The sequence below is a fragment of the Solanum dulcamara genome, chromosome 3 (assembly GCF_947179165.1).
Source record: "Solanum dulcamara chromosome 3, daSolDulc1.2, whole genome shotgun sequence".
NCBI classification, from domain to species: Eukaryota; Viridiplantae; Streptophyta; class Magnoliopsida; order Solanales; family Solanaceae; genus Solanum; species Solanum dulcamara.
Genome location: NC_077239.1, coordinates 56,233,648 through 56,254,285, shown reverse-complemented (window position 1 = coordinate 56,254,285; position 20,638 = coordinate 56,233,648).

The following is a 20,638-nucleotide window of genomic DNA, read 5'->3' as shown; positions in this document are numbered from 1 at the left end:
TCTTTTAAGCGTTTAGAGCTTTCTTATAGCGATCCCAAGTCATTTATGACTTGTTGGAACTGACACTTCGGTCACCTGGTCGTTCGTTTGGGTTTTATGCGCATTTTTTCATTTTGGAGCTTTTATAAATTGAAAAGTTGACTTTAGTTGTAACTTTAGGTAAACAACCTCAGAACGGAATTTCAACGGTTCCATCAGCTCTGGAATGGCCAAATTAGGCTAGAGCATGATCGGCATGAGTATCGAGGCAATCAATACGTGTTTGGGATCATTTGACCTTTTTGCCTTTGAAATTTGGCCAATGGTTGACTTTGATCAACATTCTTAGAAAACTCACTTGGATCGAAATTTCGTCAATAGGGTTAGCTTTAAAATGTCGAGTTTGGTCTAAAACGACCCTTCATTCCCTTTTAGAGGATTCTAGTCTAATCTCGAGGCCCATTGGAAAATTAGGCTCAAAATGGAACTCGGGGTATGGGATCCAATTTTAGTTGTAATGACCTCGTATGAATATTTTAACTGCGCCATTGAGTTCAGAACATTGAATTTGGTGGGACAATCTATCTTGTTTATGTGCACGGAATTCTGAATAAATTCTGAGCACCCCATCTGGGATTTTTAACTTGCTAAAACAGCTGATGCAACACCTTATCGTGAAGGGGAATTTTACCCTTCCTATTTATGGGCATAGGTCTGCGTTCGCGGAGGCAGGTGAACTGGTTTTCGTATTTGTGAGACCCTTACCGCATTCGCAGAGTTCAGGGGAGTAAACCTCTGCGTTCGCAGGATAGGGACTGCGTTCGCAGAGCTTTGTATCGTTCCCCTCCACATTCACGGACCTCTATCCAAGTTCACGATGGTCAATGTTTCTAACCTCCATGTTCGCGGGCTAGTTAGGTCGCGTTCCGGAAGGCCAATGGTTGCCTGTCACTTTGATTAAAAAGGCTTCGCATTTTTAGCTTTGTATCACATTTCAAAGGACATTACATCCTCCATTCCTAGCTCAAATTAGGCGATTTAAGAGTCTAATTTCAAGAGAATTTTTTGAGAAATCTGTTGGTGAGCTCAGAATCTTGAGGGGAGGTTTTGTGTGAGATAAAATCTTGAATTTATCTTTTGTTCTTATCATTTTCTAGTAAGATTTTCTATGAAATTTGGAGTTCGATTTTGTGATTATTTTAACTTCGTATTTAGTGATTCTTGAGGATAAGTTGTGTGGGGTTTTCACAAGGAACATCGTTGTGTGATTATTTTCATCTGTTGAAGCATCGTTTGAGGTAAATTCTGTCCCTACGGGACTTCCCTCCTTCTTGAAATTCTCCATTAATGGCAAAAATTATGCATGGGCTACTTTCTTTAGTTTTGAGCATCAGAATGTGTTGTAATTTGGAATAAAAGTTCATTAATCTCAAATGCACCTTTTCACAGAGTCAAATTTAGAATTTTTGATGTGAGTCCCACTGTCTTATTTTAGACCTGATTTTGGTTCCGTCTACAAAAAATATAAATTTTGTGTCAAAACATCCATATTGATGAGGTGATTACTATTTTTTTAGCGTGGCGGCAATTAGAGGTGTTTTGGTGGTTGGGAACTTTAAATTGGAGGATTTAGAGCACATGTGTTCAGCTTCGAGGTTGGCTACGATCTTTCCCCTTTGACTGGACACTATTAGATATCATTTAGTATATTCTACATGTGACTTTGGTAAGTGTTTGCCGAGATTAATGTTCTCCTCATCTGGTTCCATTTTCTTGTTAGGTGAGCTTTAGGCTAGAACAGTCCTGTGAAATACTTAGATTAGGCTATGGGCCTTGGTGGTCGTGTGGAACTAGCACTGTTATCTTGATTAGGATTGTTATTGATGGTCTTAGGCTAGGTATGAGCCTTAGGTGCTTTAGCAGGTAGTTATTCGCCCTTATAGTTAGGTGTGGCTTCCAGTAGGGCTTGTTATGGACATCACACATTACTGCTAGTGTCGGAGACCTCTACAGCTTGTTATAACCATAGTTAGGCTTAAGGGTGCTTGTAGGGAGCTGAGATGGCATATTTTGGGGGTAAGGCGTCGTACCTAGAGATATTTCTTCCCCTATATGATTCTAATCCATGTCTCGATTATCTCGCTTGTGTATAGCAGTAGGATATAGCTTCCCCTTCCTTAAATTGAGCTAGGACATGTGAAAGCATGTTGAGATTATTGGAATTTGTATTGGGTAGCTTATTTTTATATCTTAGGTGTTAAAAATCATATTTTATGCTTTCATTGGGTTTTTCAGGTAATTGGAAGTACGTGATCCTTTCTGTTATTTGTTAGTATTGTAAGAGAAGTTGAATGATAATGATGTTGGTATTGTACAACATGTTGGTCTTAGTATAGATTGTAAACCGGCTTTAGATACCTCGGAGTCGCTCCAATGGGCTTAGATCCCTATAGAATGGTGTAGCAGGCTAGTGCCTGGTAGTTTGGCCTTAGCTAGGTGGTAACATTGCTCTTATGAATAGCCTTATCCATAACTCTCTAACATTGTGACTTTCGACATGCATTGGCAATGCTAGGCTTTGTGGTCATTTTGTTTTGGCTTCGATTCTAGCCTTCGTGATATATCATTTGATTCATTAGGGAGGAGATTCTCGGAACTATTAGCGTCCAGTTGGAAAGGAGAATATTTGGCACCATCAGATAAATTATCGGCGAGCATTTGGTTACCCAGCCCCAACCTCGACCGTATTGATATATTAAGGCGAGCATCCGGGTACCCATCCCTGGCCTCAACTGTACCGATATATTATAGTGAGCATCCAGGTACCCAGCCTCGCCTTCGATTGTACCGATGTATTATGGCGAGTATTTAGGTACCTAGTCCCGGCCTCGACTATACCAATGTATTATGGAAAATATTTGGGTACCCAGCCCTGGCCTTGACCATATAGGGAACTCGGGTGAGTATCTGGGTAGCCAATCCCGGCCTTGGCCCCTAGAACATTCATGGCTAGTTAATTCTTGGGGATTTTTGTTCGGAAATTACATAGTTCTTCAATTCTTGGCATCGTAGATTCTTGATTCTTGGCCTTTATAGTTGTAGCTATTCGGTTTACCCGAAAGGCTTATGGGAGTTCATCCAGGTTTATTTATTTAAATTTGCGCACGAGTGTTCCGATCGGGCTTATGGGGGCCCAGTCGAGTATAGTTATTTGTTGTTCTCTTATTGGTATCTTTAGGTTGTACTTGTAGTTGGTCTATGTGGTAATTGAGTTGGATTGTGGAGGTACTCCCTTTTAGGTTTAGTCAGAATTGTTCCTAGGTGATGGCGGGGTTAGTGTTGCCTGTTAGCACTGCATTTTTTCATTAGTAGACTTCTATGATGCCTTCTTCTCGATAATAGATTGTTGGATTGCGTTTCAGGTGCATTCTTTAACTTTGTTTCCTTTATCTATATTTCCAGTCTTCTTGCCTTATTTCCTATCATTGTTGTGATAATTCCTGATTTGTTACTTGTGGAGTATTTACCTGATTATATGTTAATTATACTTGCTTTATTTGCGGAGCTCAGTCGGCCTATGCCTATTTAGTACCATTCATTTGGTACTCATACAACACTTCTGCCCTTTGCAGATCATAGTAGAGGTTATCGCCGTTGATTTGGATTAGTGCAGAGCAACTTTCGATTCAGATATTTGGTAAGCTCGTGGTGTCCAGAGTCGCCTATTTCCATCTTTGCTAGCATAGGACTAGTCTTTACTGGCTTTCAAAGACTATTTGTACTCATATTGTATTTGTAAAAGCCTTGCACTCCTAGTTTGGTTTAGATGCTCGATTACTGACTGATTCCAAGTCTTGGGGTGGTTTCTTATGTTTGTTTCAATTGTTCTTTCTCTTCCCATTATCACTTACTTTCCACTTTGTTTGTCCATCTTCTGCTTGATAGCATGTTACCTATGGTTTAGGAATAAGGGTTAAGGGTTAGGCTTACCAGCTGGTAGGTGTTAGCAGGTGTCATCACTGCTTGAAAAATTGAGTTGTGACATATTATTTAATTGATAAATTAATATTATTAATTTAAAGTGTTTTTTGAGATGCAATGAAGGTTAATTTTGATTACTTCGTTTGGGGGACTAAAACTCAAGGAATTTCAATGAACCCTCTTGTGAAAACTACATTCATGGACTTGAGGTCATAATTACTAATCTTGATTACCACAATAAAATGGATGTCAACAGCCTGTTAGATTACCCGGCTGAAAATGATATATGTTCAGAGGTTAGAGCTTAGAAGAAATTGTGGATACCATCTGAGAATAAAATGTTGATGATGAAGTTGAAGACGATACAATACCTTTTAAACCACTTACGTATAAGGAAGCACTTATCAAGAACTCTTCACAAGTTTTTGGTGCAATTCAAGAAGACAACACTGGCACTTTTGGATACAATAAGAAAAGTTAGAGATGAACTGAAATTAAATTTTAACAACACAAAAAACACTAGAATCATATTTCACTAAATTTTCTTAGATATTTTTGTGATTTTAAAATATTACTAATTTATAAATCTTATATTTATATAGTGGTCTTGTGAAAATATATTATTTTGTTAGATTATAAAAATCAATGACGTTTTTCAATGGCCCAAGTCAGGATAGAAGAAAGACATTATCTTAAAGAGTTTATTAATTTAAAGAGGTTCTACTCTACCTGTAAATAAGCAAATGATCCTTTTTGTAAAGCTTTTGCCATTTTACTTCAAGTTCAAAATAGATTTTCATGTTTAAAATATGATGTTGCTTCCAAGGTTAAACCAAATGTTTTTCTAAATAATTTCTACGACTTTTATTTAATTTCATGGTGCTCATATTTAATTTTAATTAACTAACCTACATTTGGCTAGTTATAAATTTTAATGGATCTTAAAGGATGCCTTACACCTTCCCTTTAGAATTATTAGAACCCTTATCTAGAATCACATAAGGTTAAGCTATTACAACCCGAATTCGGGCCGTGATGACGTCTACTATAACCCCCGAGTAGGCAAGCCAAACCCAACTCAAGGAAAGTCAAACCTCAAATTTAAATAAATAAATAACATAACATAAAAAGGAGAATGCAAGAAGAATATAACAAAGAAATATTGGACCAAGGCATAGATATGTAAACACGATACAAAATATACAAAAAAGCCCGAAAGTGATCAAAAATGACGAACTGATGCTACACCAAACCCCCGGACCTAGTGTCACCTATATAGGAGCTACTAAGTACAAAAGCTAACAATATATATACAGTACAGAGATCAATATCCAAAAGTAAAAGTGTAAGTCACTACAAAAAAGGGAGAGTAGCAAGTCTCTGGTTGTTGGGAGCTTACTACAATCCGGATCTGGCATAACTATGAATAATCAGGCGCGCGCTGGGGTGGCTCGAAGTGGAAGTTGCATCAAAAAGATGCATAAGTGCAGTATAAGTACCAAAACACGGTGTACCAGGTAGGCATCATTGGATGACCGAGCTCAGAAAGAATAAATATACATATAAGCAACATAATGATACTAATAAATACACAAGTGAACCACAAACTACAACTACAGGTGTATCGGGGTACGGGAAGGACATACAAGGCCAAATAAACCCAACTACAATAGGTAACGACAACAAAAGCCTCAACATATAGAATAATGGACAAATATGCATATAATAAGGAAAAACTGTGACAACAACCCCAAAAGTATTACAGAGCACCCGGAATAACCCTCGAGCTCATCAATATCGAAGTAATAACCTAAAATATGTATCAATGGGCCGCCCAAGATTCACATCTCGAGCTTATCAGCGTTGAATATAATAGTGTAGTTTAAATTCAATAAAAGGGTCGCCCGAAAACATACCTCGAGTCATCAATTCATAAAATGCTATAAAAAGATATCACTAGTAATTTCTTAAATTACGTATACTTATCCATTAAATCAAATCTTAGTCTCGTAATTTATTCTTCCATTAACATGATTTCTAAACATCGGCGACGAAATCAAGGAAAGTAGCATGTCAAAATCATATATCACTCAATTCTGGGTAAAACCCCACCAAAGGTACCAACTCACTAACCTGAGATTTTGTGTACCAAAAATGCGGCCTCGGACCCAACATTTAAATTTCATAAGCAAAAAGGACATAAGCATAAGCCGAAATCACGATAAAATGGGCAACCGAAACAAAAAAACTCAAAAAAACGACATCTTAAGTTCAAGTCACCTAGAAGCAAGTTCTAAGGATTCTAAGCGATGCAAACAAGTAAAGAAAGTTCCTAATCTAAAAGGCTCCAACGATTAAAATCTAAACTAGCTACCAATGATGCTATCGCCTCCTAATTTTCTCAAAATGTCTACCAATACCTCGAACTAGCCTAATCATACAATACTACTCATAATATATCAATTCTAATTGAACCAAGTCTAACAAAAAGAAGCCATAGCCTATCTCAAGGCCGAAACAACAAATGAACTACTAAACCATACCTTTTTCTTTCTGGACCGCATCCAAATGATGCCACTCTATCAAATTATTGAAGAATATATCAAAAAAAAGCTAACAATACCCATATTACTATAACTAAATATGGAACCAAAATTGGGTCAAAATTCAACATTGAGATCCGGGCATGAAATTAAAAAAATAACTCCTCCACAAGGTCCCAAATAGCTCAAGGAACTTGTGCCCCAAAAATGGTAAATTTTGAGCATCGGAAGGCTCAAAACGACCCCACAAATTTCAAGCCCTAAGAGGGTCAAAAGTAGAATAATTCAATAAAATACGCAGGACTTATAAGGTTTCAAGGATGAGAAAAAGTTCTGAAAAGTCCCCGCAAGAATTTCCAACCCAACCCAACAAAACTTATTGAAAATGTCCGCGATCAAAAATTGAGTTTTGATATGTTGGAAATGAGAAAGAGATGGCCAAAAATAGGACTTAAAGATCATTAGAAATAGCAAAATTGCTCTTCGCGATCACGGGACCCAGGACCGCGATCACGGAAAATGATCAAATTATCCTTCATGATCGCTACCCTTGGCTCGCGAACACGAAGAACAAGAGGCCTTGCACCAGCAGTTCAACTAGTGTTGAACTTTGAAGGAATGGGATTTCTTCGATAGGGTTCAAAATTCATTCAGAACCCTATGAACGCAAATGGACTATGCTACCCTACCAGAAATGGAATTTTGGACTCAATGGAATTGACAAAATAACCAACGGAGATCATCTTATCAAAATGTTGATAAAAGTCAACATTTTAAAAGGAAAACACATAAAATGCTCAAGCGGCCAAAAAATCAATCTGAGCACCTCGGGAATCGTACTAAAGGTCATTCTAGACCAAACTCGGTGTTCCGGAGCTAACTATTCTGATAGAATTTTCATATTAGCGCGTTTGCTCAAAATGTTGACTGAAGTCAAACTTGGCCAAAACTTAAAGTTAAAACGGCAAAATCACACAAACTCAAAACGAAGACTCCAAAACCCAAGCCAACCTTTTTTCTAGACCAAAAAGAACCTTTCGGATCTGATGGAACGTTCTGTCATAATTCCCATATGATGACCGAATCTCCAGACGTTGACTAAGGTAAACTCTTTTCACTTTAAACCTCGAAAAGGGGAAAAACTCACACCAAGCTCATCAAACCACCTCAAAGAGCGTGCCACCTATCCCAACATCACATAAGAGCTATAAAAATGCTACGGGAAGGGGTGAAACATTAAAAGCACATAAAATCATGAAAATGACCTTAGAGGTCATTAAAATATCCACTAATAAAAAGACTTCTAAATTCAAGGAAGAAAACATACCTTGTGGCTCAAAAATATGATGATATAGGGTTCGCATGTCCTACTCGGTCTCCTAATTAGCCTCATCGACTGGATGATGCCTCCACTGGACTTTCACCGACGGGATCTCCTAAGACCTCAACTTCCTAATGTGTCTGTCCAAAATAGCCACAGACTCTTCCTCAAAGGCTAAGGACTCTTCAAGATGAATTGAATCCCACTGAAGTATGTGAGACTCATATGGAACATACCGCTACAGCATAAAAACATGGAATGGGTGAACACCTGAAAGTACTGGGGTAAGGAAAACTCATAAGTTATCTCTTCTACCCACCTCAAGATCTCAAAAGGGCCGATTAACTTGGGGAAAAGCTTAACCTTCCTCCCAAATCTCATCATTACCTTTATGGGTAACACTAACAGCAATACCCGATCTCCATCCATAAACTCCAAAGGTCGAACCCTCCTATCAGCATAACTCTTTTGCTTACTCTAGGTAGTACAGAGCCTCTTCTAGATCATACGAACTCTATCAATCGAATCACACAGTAAATCAGTTCCTAAATACCCAACCTCAAAGCATCAAACCAGCCCACTGGGGAACAACATCTTCTACTATACAATACCTCAAATAGTCCTATATCGATGCTTAAATAGTAGTTGTTAATATATGAGAACTCTGCCAAAGCCAAAGACAGATCCCAGTGACCCCTAAAATCAATAACACAACCATGTAGCATGTCTTTCAAGACCTGAATTGTTATACCCCACACTTTTGTACCTAGAAACGTATTCCTAACCTTCTTAAAAGTGGCCATGTGACCCCTACTCTCTATACACTTATCAAATAACTCTAAGGAAAGGAGAATGAGATACCCCATAATAAGGAAGATTGAAAATAGGGCTATAAGAATCCGAAAGGAGTTGGAGGCCAAGTAATGGGTCATAGGACTCGATCTACTTGCGTAAGCTACCAACTTGGATGTCCTACGTAATTAAGCTACTTGAGTACACGTCGAGCTTAAGTAAAAAATAATACATAGGCTCTTAAAGTAAGATGAGATTATGAACCCACGAAAAGGAAGTAAGCAGGTGACAAGTAGGTGATAAGTAGGTGACGCACCTACTTGGGCTAAGTAGGTGACTCACCTACTTGGGCTAAGTAGGTGACTCACCTACTTGGGGTGGACCCTACGTTGCCATATGGCATCTTTGGATTGGCCGCATGGTTGAGGTGGCGCCCTAGAGGGCTGCCACGTGTCACTCCTAGGGGTATGCCATGTGTCACACCCAAATAAAGGATATATATGCTTAACCTTATGACTAAGCTTTCATTTTTAGCATTTTGGACTTGGAAAGGTTGAGAGAAAACTTGAGGGAGAGAAGAGAGAGTCACGGCAGCCATAAGAACAAGGTAAACCCTCTAATTTCGTTCCATGATTTAATTATTTAAGGTATCCTATGGTTACATAATGGTGTTTAATCGCTTAAGTTGAATTTTTGGGGCAGCAAGATAGGGCGACAAACAGCCCATTAGTTTTCAGCGTGTTAAGGAGCTTTCAAGGGAAATTTTCAGCAAGGTAAGATTTGATTCTCTCCTCCCACGTTTGGTCAAGTGTTTAAGAATGTTATGGGTGTATAAACATGAGTTTTAGATGTGAAAATATAGATTTTATGGCTGAAGGAAGTTGCAGGTCGTGTACGGACTATTTTGACGTATTCTAGTGGCTTAAAATGTAACTAGTGTCGTTGTTAGTGTAGTGTCGTATTGGGAATTGTTTTTTGGTGTTGCAGTGCTGGAAACAAGTCTAAATATGGGTATAAGTGCTTCTGGTTGCACCCACATGAGACCCTATTTCGTGTGGTTAAGATTTTATGAAATAAAGATCGAAAACCGTATTTTGGAGTCATAGTTTTGAGCGGGCTATTGGGACTTGTTTGGTGTGATGTTGAGGTGGTATAATTATGTATTTGCTGATGGTTGTTGTTTTTGGTTGGATGTAATAATTGAAAAGGTAATGTGAAATTTGGATAGGACAATTTATAGAGGAGATGTTGCACGAATTCCGTTAACTTCTAACTAACTAATAGACTAGTCGAGACTAGTCAAGAAAGGCGAATAAGGAATTGATTTCTATGGGGGATTAATTATGGATTTAGAAGCTGGAAAGTTAAAGGTTATAAATATTAGCATTACCTTCGTGTTAAATAGGTCCAGAGGACGATGAGACAAGCCGAGTTAAAAGCAATCGATAAGAGGTATGTAAAGATAACCGTTCCTTCTTTTGGCATGTCTTTGGCATAAGTATGTAAATCTAACCGTTCTTTCTCCTGGCATGTTTTGACATAAGTATATAAAGTTAATCTTTCTTTTTGTCGTGGTTTTATGAAACAAGTATATGACCTTTATATGATTTCAAGGAAGTTCCTATTCATAGAGCTGCTAGGATGGCTAACTTCTTGATTTTCCAAAGAATATTTTATCATGCCTAGATACGTGTATATTATCCCAAAAGTTCTATTTGGATATAACTCATAGTGATATTCAAAAGGTACTTAATATGACTTTTATCTTGATTTTTGAATAATAGCTTATTTTGTTAACTCCATCGGGTCTCTAAAATGATTTAAAGTGCATTTAGTTTCTCACTATTCCACTCGTGGATGCCTCAATGCTTCCTTTACTAAGCTCGAGTCAGATTTTATTATTATGCATACTTCTCTGCATTATTAGTCGTGCCCTAATGTGAAGGGACAGGTACGACCTGTACATGGGTTTTGTGGAGTTATGATGTTCTATGTACACATATGATATGATATGATCTGATATGACTATCTAATATGATATGATTTGTTACGGAGATATTCTCTACTCTGGAGTTATGATGTGTTGTGGCGCCAGTGATGGGGCGGCATGACGATTTGTTCACTAAGTCCCATAATGGGGCCGGTTATGGCATATGTTTTTCTGCATACATTATCTATTGTTATGAAAAGCATTTTGATATTCTGGATATTTTGATCAGTTTTGCACCTTCTATTTTGGTAATGGCTTTACCTATTACAGTCCATGCTTTACATACTCAGTACATACGTCGTACTGACCCCCTCTTTTTGAGGGGGGGCTGCATTTTATGCCCACAGGTACAGACGCATGCTTTGGGGATCCGCCAGCCTAGGACTCTATTTAGCGGTTTTGGGGAAAAGCTCCATTGTATTGGAGCCTAGCTTTTGGTACTACTCTTCTAGTGCATATATTTGTTTATTCAAGGGTATGGCAGGGGCCCCGTCCCACCATATGATATAGTTAATACTCTTAGAGGTCTATAGACATATGCATGTGGGTTATTTGTAAGTTTGTTTTAATTGCGCCTATGTGATGCGTTATGAATGTTTTTATGTCAGGGCAGCCTTGTCGGCTTGCGTGACTTTTCATGTTATGATACAGGTGAAAGACGCTACAGGTATATGAAAAAGTTTTTGACCCATTGGGGTTTTTGTGTATAGTATAACATCACACATGGTTCAACTTGACTATAGCTGATAGATAAGTATATGGGGGTCTAAGTCGGACCCTAGTTGTGGCCTACGGGGTTAGGTCATGATAGAAGTGGTATCAGAGCAGTTCGTCCTTGGAGTGTCTACAGACTGTGTCTGGTAGAGTCTTGTTTATCGGTGTGTTGTGCGTCACATCTATAAATAGGAGGCTATAAGACATTTAGGATGTTACCTTTCTTTCATATCTAAGATCGTGCTATAGATCCGAGTCATAGGAAAACTCCTTATACTAACCTTGGACTTAAGCATAAGCACGACATCAACAGGAGGAAGTAATTGACGACATTAGAAGTTACAAAGCACGCAGGTAAGCAAAGGCACGAAAGATATCTGTTGGGTAAGGTATTGACATATGATTGATATATGATTGAAATATAAAGTCGAAAACTGAAAAGACAGTAGACCAGAAAGTGTAACAGATGCAGGTTGAGTTAGACACACAAGGTAAGTCCATCATTTTCATACTATTGTTAATATTGAAAGCCCGTGTCTCCGATATAAGATGATATTGAAAGCCCTGTGTGGTTGTGATATGATATGAATATATATATGTGTTAGCCCTGTGAGGCATTATTGGTATTTCCCTCGTGTAGGTTTGGGGATAGTTAAGAAATATAGAGGAAACTCTGCCGAAATTTTCCCAAAATAAGAAAAAAGGGGAAAAGAGAATGAAACATAGATTCATAATATGTCCTGAAAGTTGGTACCGAGTACTCTTATTATGCTAAACCAAAGTTGTACGAGGTACTTTCCATGTCTTCAGTAAGGGGTACCCTTTTTATTTAGGGGAAGTTTTATCTCAGAAAAAGACTATCTGAGCGGTAAAGTTCAGACCACGATATCTCCAATCGTATTTTGCCTTAGAAAAAGCTCATTTGAGGGGCAAGATGCCCGATGATGGAGTTTCATTATTGTTGGAAAGTACAGAACCCTCACCTATTGTTGGAGAACTAGATAAGTTGTTCACGACTCAAGAATAAGCCTGGAGGGAGACCATATGAGTCAAGCACTAAGGAGCACTGTGATGCTCATTGGATTCTAGTTCCCTTCTGGTGGTGAATTGAATATGCTTCAGGATAACACTTTATTAGCCCTTCACCAACTAATTGAAGATGGGATTTATGGAAGGAAATTCTAATAGAAGTACCTCAGATAGATGTCATGAACTGAATATGAGTATGAATAAAAAGGGGAATATTTAAGTATGAATTTAAAGGTGTGGTACAACAATATGGGGATAAGGTAAGACCTCTAGTAAGGCGCACTTTGTATGTGTTGACTAAGTTAAAATCCTATGTTGGGTACGCAGTAAGGGCAAGGGGCATAAGGTATAAAGGAATGATGCGTGCACACAATGTCACCCCGAAAATAGTGGAACCCTTAAAAGACAAAGATGACCAACTTAAGGAATAAATGGTGCAACCTACATTCACCCCAAGGAACAAAGGATATAGGTTGGGATAAATCTACTACTCTAAGAGAACCTTGGACAATCATTGTCGGAATATAAGTGTTCCCTAATTGAAATTAGAACGACTACAAGTGGGAATTAACCTTTGATAAAGATAAGTATAATGTGGCCTTAGATGAGTTATTTCATGGGTCACATTATTCAAGTACAGATTAGTAGATGAGATATCACATTATGTACAAAAAGGTTCTCGTCGCTTCATGATTTAGCCAAGGTTCCGTACGTGAATAATGAGGTTATAAAATATACAGAAAGATAGGGACATGATACAGTACCAAGTAGGTTTAGGAAAGAGATTGGATGAATTTGAGACTGGACATAGAGACATAGAGAAAGGGATAAGAGGATAAAGGTATAAGTACCCTCTAAAAGGGGGAAGCAAGTGAGACAGCTGCAAGGGTAAGATGGAGGAAATTAATATGGCAACTATTATAGAGAACACGCAAAATCCTTGTAAAACCCTATGAGACAAATTAACATTCGAGGACGAATGTTCTAAAAGAGGGAAAGGATGTTATACCCCAGACTTTTGGACCTTCAAACGTGTTCCTAACCTTCTTGAAAGTGGCCATATGACCCCTACTCTCTATACACTTATCAAATAACTCTAAGAAAAGGAGAATGAGATACCCCATAATAAGGAAGAATGGAAATAGGGCTATAAGAATCCAGAAGGAGTTGGAGGCCAAGTAATGGGTCGTAGGACTCGATCTACTTGCGTAAGCTACCAACTTGGATGTCCTACGTAATTAAGCTACTTGAGTACATGTCGAGCTTAAGTAGTAAATAATACATAGGCTCTTAAAGTAAGATGAGATTACAAGCCCATGAAAAGGAAGCAAGCAGGTGACAAGTAGGTGACGCACCTACTTGGGCTAAGTAGATGACTCACCTATTTGGGGTGGAACCCATGCTGCCATATGGCATCTTTGGATTAGCTGCATGGTTGAGGTGAGGCCCTAGGGGGGCTTTCACGTGTCAACCCTAGGGGGCTTCCACGTGTCACACCCAAATATAGGCTTAGTCTTATGAGTAAGCTTTCATTTTTAGCATTTTGGACTTGGAAAAGTTGAGAGAAAACTTGAGGGAGAGAAGAGAGAGTCACAGCAGCCACAAGAACAAGGTAAACCCTCCAATTTCATTCCATTATTTAATTATTTAAGGTATCCTACGGTTATATAATGGTGTTTAATCGCGTAAATTGAATTTTTGGGGCAGCAGGATAGGGCGACGAACAGCCCATCAGTTTTCAGCACGTTAAGGAGCTTTCAAGGGAAATTTTCAGCAAGGTAAGATTTGATTCTCTCCTCCCACATTTGGTCAAGTTGTTTAAGAATATTATGGGTGTTTAAACATGAGTTTTAGACGTTAAAATATGGATGTTACATCTGAAGAAAGTTGCAGGTCGTGTAGGGACTGTTTTGACGTATTCTAGTGGCTTAAAATGTAACTAGTGTCGTTGTTAGTGTAGTGTCGTATTGGGAATTGTTTTGTGGTGTTGCAGGGATGGAAACATGTATAAATATGGGTATAAGTTCTGATAGTTTCAGCCACATGAGACCCCATTTTGTGTGGTTAAGATTTTACAAAATAAAAATTGAAAACCGTATTTTGGAGTCATAGTTTTGAGCGGGCTATTGGGACTTGTTTGGTATGATGTTGAGGTAGTATAATTGTGTATTGGCTGCTCGTTATTGTTGTTGGTTGTATGTATTAATTTAAAAGGTAATGGGAAGTTTGTATAGGACCAGTTATAATGGAGATGCTGTCCGAATTCCGTTAACTTCTCACTAACTAATAGACTAGTCGAGACTAGTCAAGAAAGGCGAATAAGGAATTGATTTCTATGGGGGCTTAGTTGTGGATTTAGAAGCTATAAAGTTAAAGGTTATTAATATTATTATTATCTTCGTGTTAAATAGGTCCAAATGATGATGAGACAAGCCGAGTTAAAAGCAATCGATAAGAGGTATGTAATGCTAACTGTTCCTTCTTTTGGCATGTCTTTGGCATAAGTATGTAAAGCTAACCATTCTTATTTTGGCATGTCTTTGTCATAAGTATGTAAAGCTAACCATTCTTTCTCTTGGCATGTTTTAACATAAGTATATAAAGCTAATCTTCCTTTTTAGCATGGTTTTATGAAACGAGTATATGACATTTATATGATTCCAAGAAAGTTCCTATTCATAGAGCCGCTAGGATGGCCAACTTCTTGATTTTCCAAAGGATATTTTATCGTTCCTAGATACGTGTATATGATTCCAAAAGTTCTATTTGGATATAACTCATAGGGATATTCAAAAGGTACTTGATACGACTTTTGTCTTGATTTTTGAATAATAGCTCATTTTGTTAACTCCATCGAGTCTCAAAAATGATTTAAAGTGCATTTAGTTTCTCACTACTCCACTTGTGGATGCCTCAATGCTTCCTTCACCGAGCCTGGGTTAGGTTTTGTTATCATGCGTACTTCTCTGCATTGTTAGCCTTGCCCCAATGTGAGGGGACAGGTATGACCTATACATGGGTTTTGTGGAGTTATGATGTGCCATGTACACATATGATATGATATGATCTGATATGACTATCTGATATGATATGATTTGTTATAGAGATATTTCCTACTCTGGAGTAATAATGTGCTGTGGCGCTAGTGATGGGGCGACGACCACGATTTGTTCACCGAGTATCATAATGGGGCCGGATATGGCATATATTTTTCTGCATACATTATCTGTGGTTATGAAAAACATTTTGATATTCTGGATATTTTGCTCATTTTTACACTTTTTGTTCTGGTAATGGCTTTACCTATTATAGTCCATGCTTTACATACTCAGTACATATGTCGTACTTACCCCCTCTTTTCGAGGGGGGTTACGTTTCATGCCCGCTGGTATTGACGTAGGCTTTGGGGATCCGCCAGCCTAAGACTCCACTTAGCAGTTCTAGGGAAATGCTCCATTATATCGAAACCTAATTTTTGGTATTACTCTTCCAGTGTATATATTTGTTTATTCAGGGGTATGGCGGGGGTCCTGTCCCTCTATATGATATAGTTAATACTCTTAGAGGTATGTGGACATGTGCATGTAGGTTATTTGTAAATTTGTTTCAATTGCGCCTATGTGACGCGTTGTGAATGTTTTTATGTCAGGGCAGCCTTATCGGCTTGCGTGACTTTTCATGTTATGATACAGGTGAAAGATGCTACAGGTATATGAAAAAGTTTTTGACCCATTGGGGTTTTTGTGTATAGTATCACATCACACACGATTCAACTTGACTATAGCTGATAGATACGTATACAGGGGTCCAAGTCGGACCCCAATCGCGGCCCACGGGGTTGGGTCATGACATCAATATTCCTTTCTAACTGACCATCAGTTTGGGGGTGGAAAGATGTGATTAGCTCGACTCATGTACCCAACTCTCTCTGTATAGACCTCTAAAAATGTGAAGTGAACTGAGTACTGCATTCTACAATGATAGATACCGAACCCCATGCAATCAGTCCACCTCTCTGATGTAAATCTAAGCGGACCTCTCTAAAGTATAGGAAGTTTGAACCAACGAGAAGTGAGCAGGCTTGGTCAATTAATCTACAATGACCCAAATAGAATTAAAACCCCGGGAGATACGTGGTAAACCCACTACAAAGTTCATAGCTCTACACTCCCACTTCCACTCTGAATGGACAACCACTGGTCAAACCACATTGCCTTATATGCTCGAACTTAACCTGCTGATAGTTTAAGCACCTAGCTATAAAAACTGAAATGTCTCACTTTATCCCAACCACCAGTAATGCTACCGTAGGTCACAATAGGTCTTTTCCATGCCAGGATGAATGGAATATCTAGAACAATGGGCCTCTTCAAGAATCAGCCATACCAAATCTCCAACTCTCAGAACACAAATTCGACCCTCAATCCTCAAAATGCCCTCTAAATCTAAGGTCGCCTTCCTAGCCTCCCTACTAAGCACCCTATCACGGATACCCCTTAGCTATGGGTTATCAAACTGTTGTGTCCAAATCTACTCCATCAAGGAAGACCTAGCCTCTACACAAAAAAGTACTTCCCAACTCATAAATATCAAGACGAACTTTCTGGTTAGCTAAGGACTGAATGTCTAAAGCTAAAGGTCACTCCTTAAATGATAAGAATACAAAAATCCCCATACTCACCAAATTTTGGCTCAAAGCATCTGTTACTACATTTTCCTTGCCCAAGTGATGGAGAATAGTGATGTCACAGTCCTTTAGTAACTCCAACCACCCGCGTTGTCTCAAATAAAGGTTTTCTGGCTGAAGATGTACTGAAGACTACGGTGGTTAGTGTAGATCTCACAATGGGCACCCTAAAAGTAATTCCTCTAAATATTCAATGCAAAAACTACCGCTGCCAACTCCAAATCATATGTGGGGTAGTTTTGCTTATGTACCTTTATCTGCCTGAAAGCATAAGCAATAACTCTACCCTTCTGCATTAGAACATAACCCAAACTAACACCTGAAATATCACAATACACTGTAAAGCCATGGCCCTCAATAGGAAGAGTAAGAATTGTAGTTAAAGTCAACAAGGCATTGAGCTTTAGGGAACTTGCCTCACACTCGCCAGACTAATGGAAAGGGATATTCTTCAAGGTCATTTTTGTCAAAAGAGTTATAGTAGAAGAGAACCCCTCCACAAACCGTCTATAATATCTTACCAACCCAACAAAACTATGAACCTCAGTAGGAGAAGTGGGCCTACCCCAATCACAAACTATCGCTATCTTCATCGGATCTACCATAATCCTATCCTTGGACAGTACGTGCCCTAAGACTGTCATAGACTCAAGCCAAAATTCACACTTATTGAATTTGGCATACAATTGCTGATCTAGCAAGGTCTGAAGTACTATCCTTAAGTGCTGCTCTCTGCTCCTAGAGTAGACTAGGATGTCATCGATGAATACAATAATGTAGGAATCCAAGTAGGGTTTGAACACATGATTCATCAGGTCCGTGAATGCTTTAGGGCATTTGTCAACCCAAAAGACATGACTAAGAACTCATATTAGTCGTATATAGTCCTAAAAACAGTCTTAGGGATGTCTGCCTCCCTAATCCTCAACTAGTGATAACCCAACCTCAAGTCTATCTTAGAGAACACTGCTGCACTATGGAGCTGGTCAAATAATTATTAATACGCGGCATCAGATACTTGTTCTTGATAGTCACCTTATTTAGCTGCCCATAGTCAATACACATACGCAAGGTACTATCCTTCTTCTTCTCGAACAGAACAGGAGCACCCCAGGGAGACACACTAGGCCTAATAAACCCTTTACTCAAGATATCCAAGAACTATACCTTAAGCTCTCTCAAATCAATTGGAGCCATTCGGTACGATGGAACAGAGTCTGGTTGTTTACCCAGCTCAGCATCAATGCTAAAATCAATATCACGCTCAAGAGAAAGACTAGGTAGATTGGTGGAAAAAACATCGGGGAACTCTCGAACCACCAGAACAGAATCAATAAAAGGAGTGTTGGCATTAGTGTCACAGACATAAGAAAGATAGGCTAGACACCCCTTTCCCACTAAATATTGAGCCCTTAGGAAAGAGATCATACCATATGACACATGAATAACTACACCTGCCCACATGACCGGAGGAATACCATACATATAAAAGGTAACAGTCTTGGAGAAGAAATCCAAAATTGTATGATGAGTAGACAACCAATCCATGCCTAAATTCAAGTTGAAGAATACCAAATCTAGCACGATCAAGTCCACTCTAGTATCATACCCTAAGATGGTCACTACACTGGATAGATACACTCGACCCACTACTAAAAATCACCTATGGAGTTAGGTACAAGCATATGCACAAGCAATAGATCACACATAACATCCCACCAAATAGCATAATATGTAGATGCATACGAGTAAGTAGACCCTAGATCAATTAAAGCATAGACAGACTGATAAAAGATGGAGATTGTTCTTTGCCTACCTGAACAAGCATACATATAATTGCATCCACCTCTACCACCTATTCGGACTACCTGGGGACCACCCTTAGTACTATGAGAATCACCTCTGCTACCCTGTGCACCCTCTCTAGGTGGCTAGACTGGAGCCTTAGGGGCCTGAACCTGCTAACCCCTATGGACCCTGCTAACTTGGCATCTACGATGGTTGATAGAAGGACACTTTCTCCTAAAATGGCCTATCACACCACACTCATAGCACGACTCTCTAAATAAACCTCCTTGTGATGTACCAGCAGAACCTGAATGGCCACCACGGCCTGAGTACCCAGAAATATCACCTCGAGAAGACTGACCCAAAGTTTGGCCGCTCTAGCCACCGGCACCTACTGATCGACCATCGATAAGCTATAATACTGCCTAAACCAGTCTGCTAGGTGGATACTTTTGGGGATGACCTCTTTCGAAAGAACCCCTACCAAGTGACTAGGGTCAGTTGAAGTTGTCATGATGGCGAGGCTTCTTATGACCTATGTAGGCCTTATGACATATAGCCTCGATAGTAAGGTCATGATATACTATATGTAAGAACAAATAGCCCAATGCAAGCATCTGCTCTATAGCCAACCTCAAAGGAACAGATAACCCTCTGACAAATTGGCGCACCACTCATTCTCAATCGGCAAAAATAGTAACATGCCTAGATAACTCATAGAACCGAGACTCACACTCTATGACCGTCATCGATCCCTACACTGGCGCTGTGAACTTATCTCTTAGCTCCCCCTTAAACTATGGAGTACATACTTCTCCAATAAAGCCTTAGAGAATTATGTCCATAACAATGGCGATAATCTCGTGGGTCTGCAACTAAGATAAGATCTCCACCACTACTTTGTTGTTCCATTCAGCTGAAAGAATTATAATCAACCCTATAGGACCCCACCAACTTGAGGTTATGCAACCTCTCCTGGAAACTAACTAAAAACTCATGGGCATCCTTGCCCATAACACCAAAGAACCTGACGGAGGGGGGGTGCAATTTGATGAACATCTTCAACTCATCTGCAATCAGGCCTAGTTTCCATATGTTTAGGAATCATGGGAATAGGTTGAATCACCAGACAGGGAGCTACAGTAGCTGACTGTAGAACTAGGGTCTGATCATACTGTACCTCTGCTTGTCTTGAAATCTATGCTTTCTCTCAAACTTGAGGTCCTGCTGATGTGCTAGACTGGTCCCTACTCGGGACATACCCTCTATGAAGCTGAGCATCCAAGCCAAGGTATCCTGTAACACTAGTGTGACCACGAATCCTGGTGGGGGGGCCTAGAATGGATCCTCCTTCGCTGGCTGATGCTTGAGCTGCTCAACTTCTATGTCTGGGTTTAATACTAGTGATGCAACTTGGGTCTTGCATCGGCCTTTGTATCGACCTTGACCTCTACCCTAAGCTAGGGCTCTATCTCTAAGTGCAGGGGATCTTTATCTGCCCTAGGTAGATCACGTCTTCGCCATCTGAGAAAGAGTGAAAAAAATAAGATTTAGAGGTGTTTACCATCACTAGCGCATGATTAGAAACAAGAATAGTGACTTAATTCCTAACAATGCCCTTTAGCCTCTCGAAGATTGGATACAAACGTCATCATACCAATCTACGGGACTCTACTAGACACTTGTTCTTGTAATGGTGTGGCCGATGAACCTAGGCTCTAATACCACTATGTAACTATCTGAATTTGGGCCATAATGGCACCTACTATAACTCTTGAGTAAGAAAGCCAAACCCAACTCAAGAAAAGTCAAAC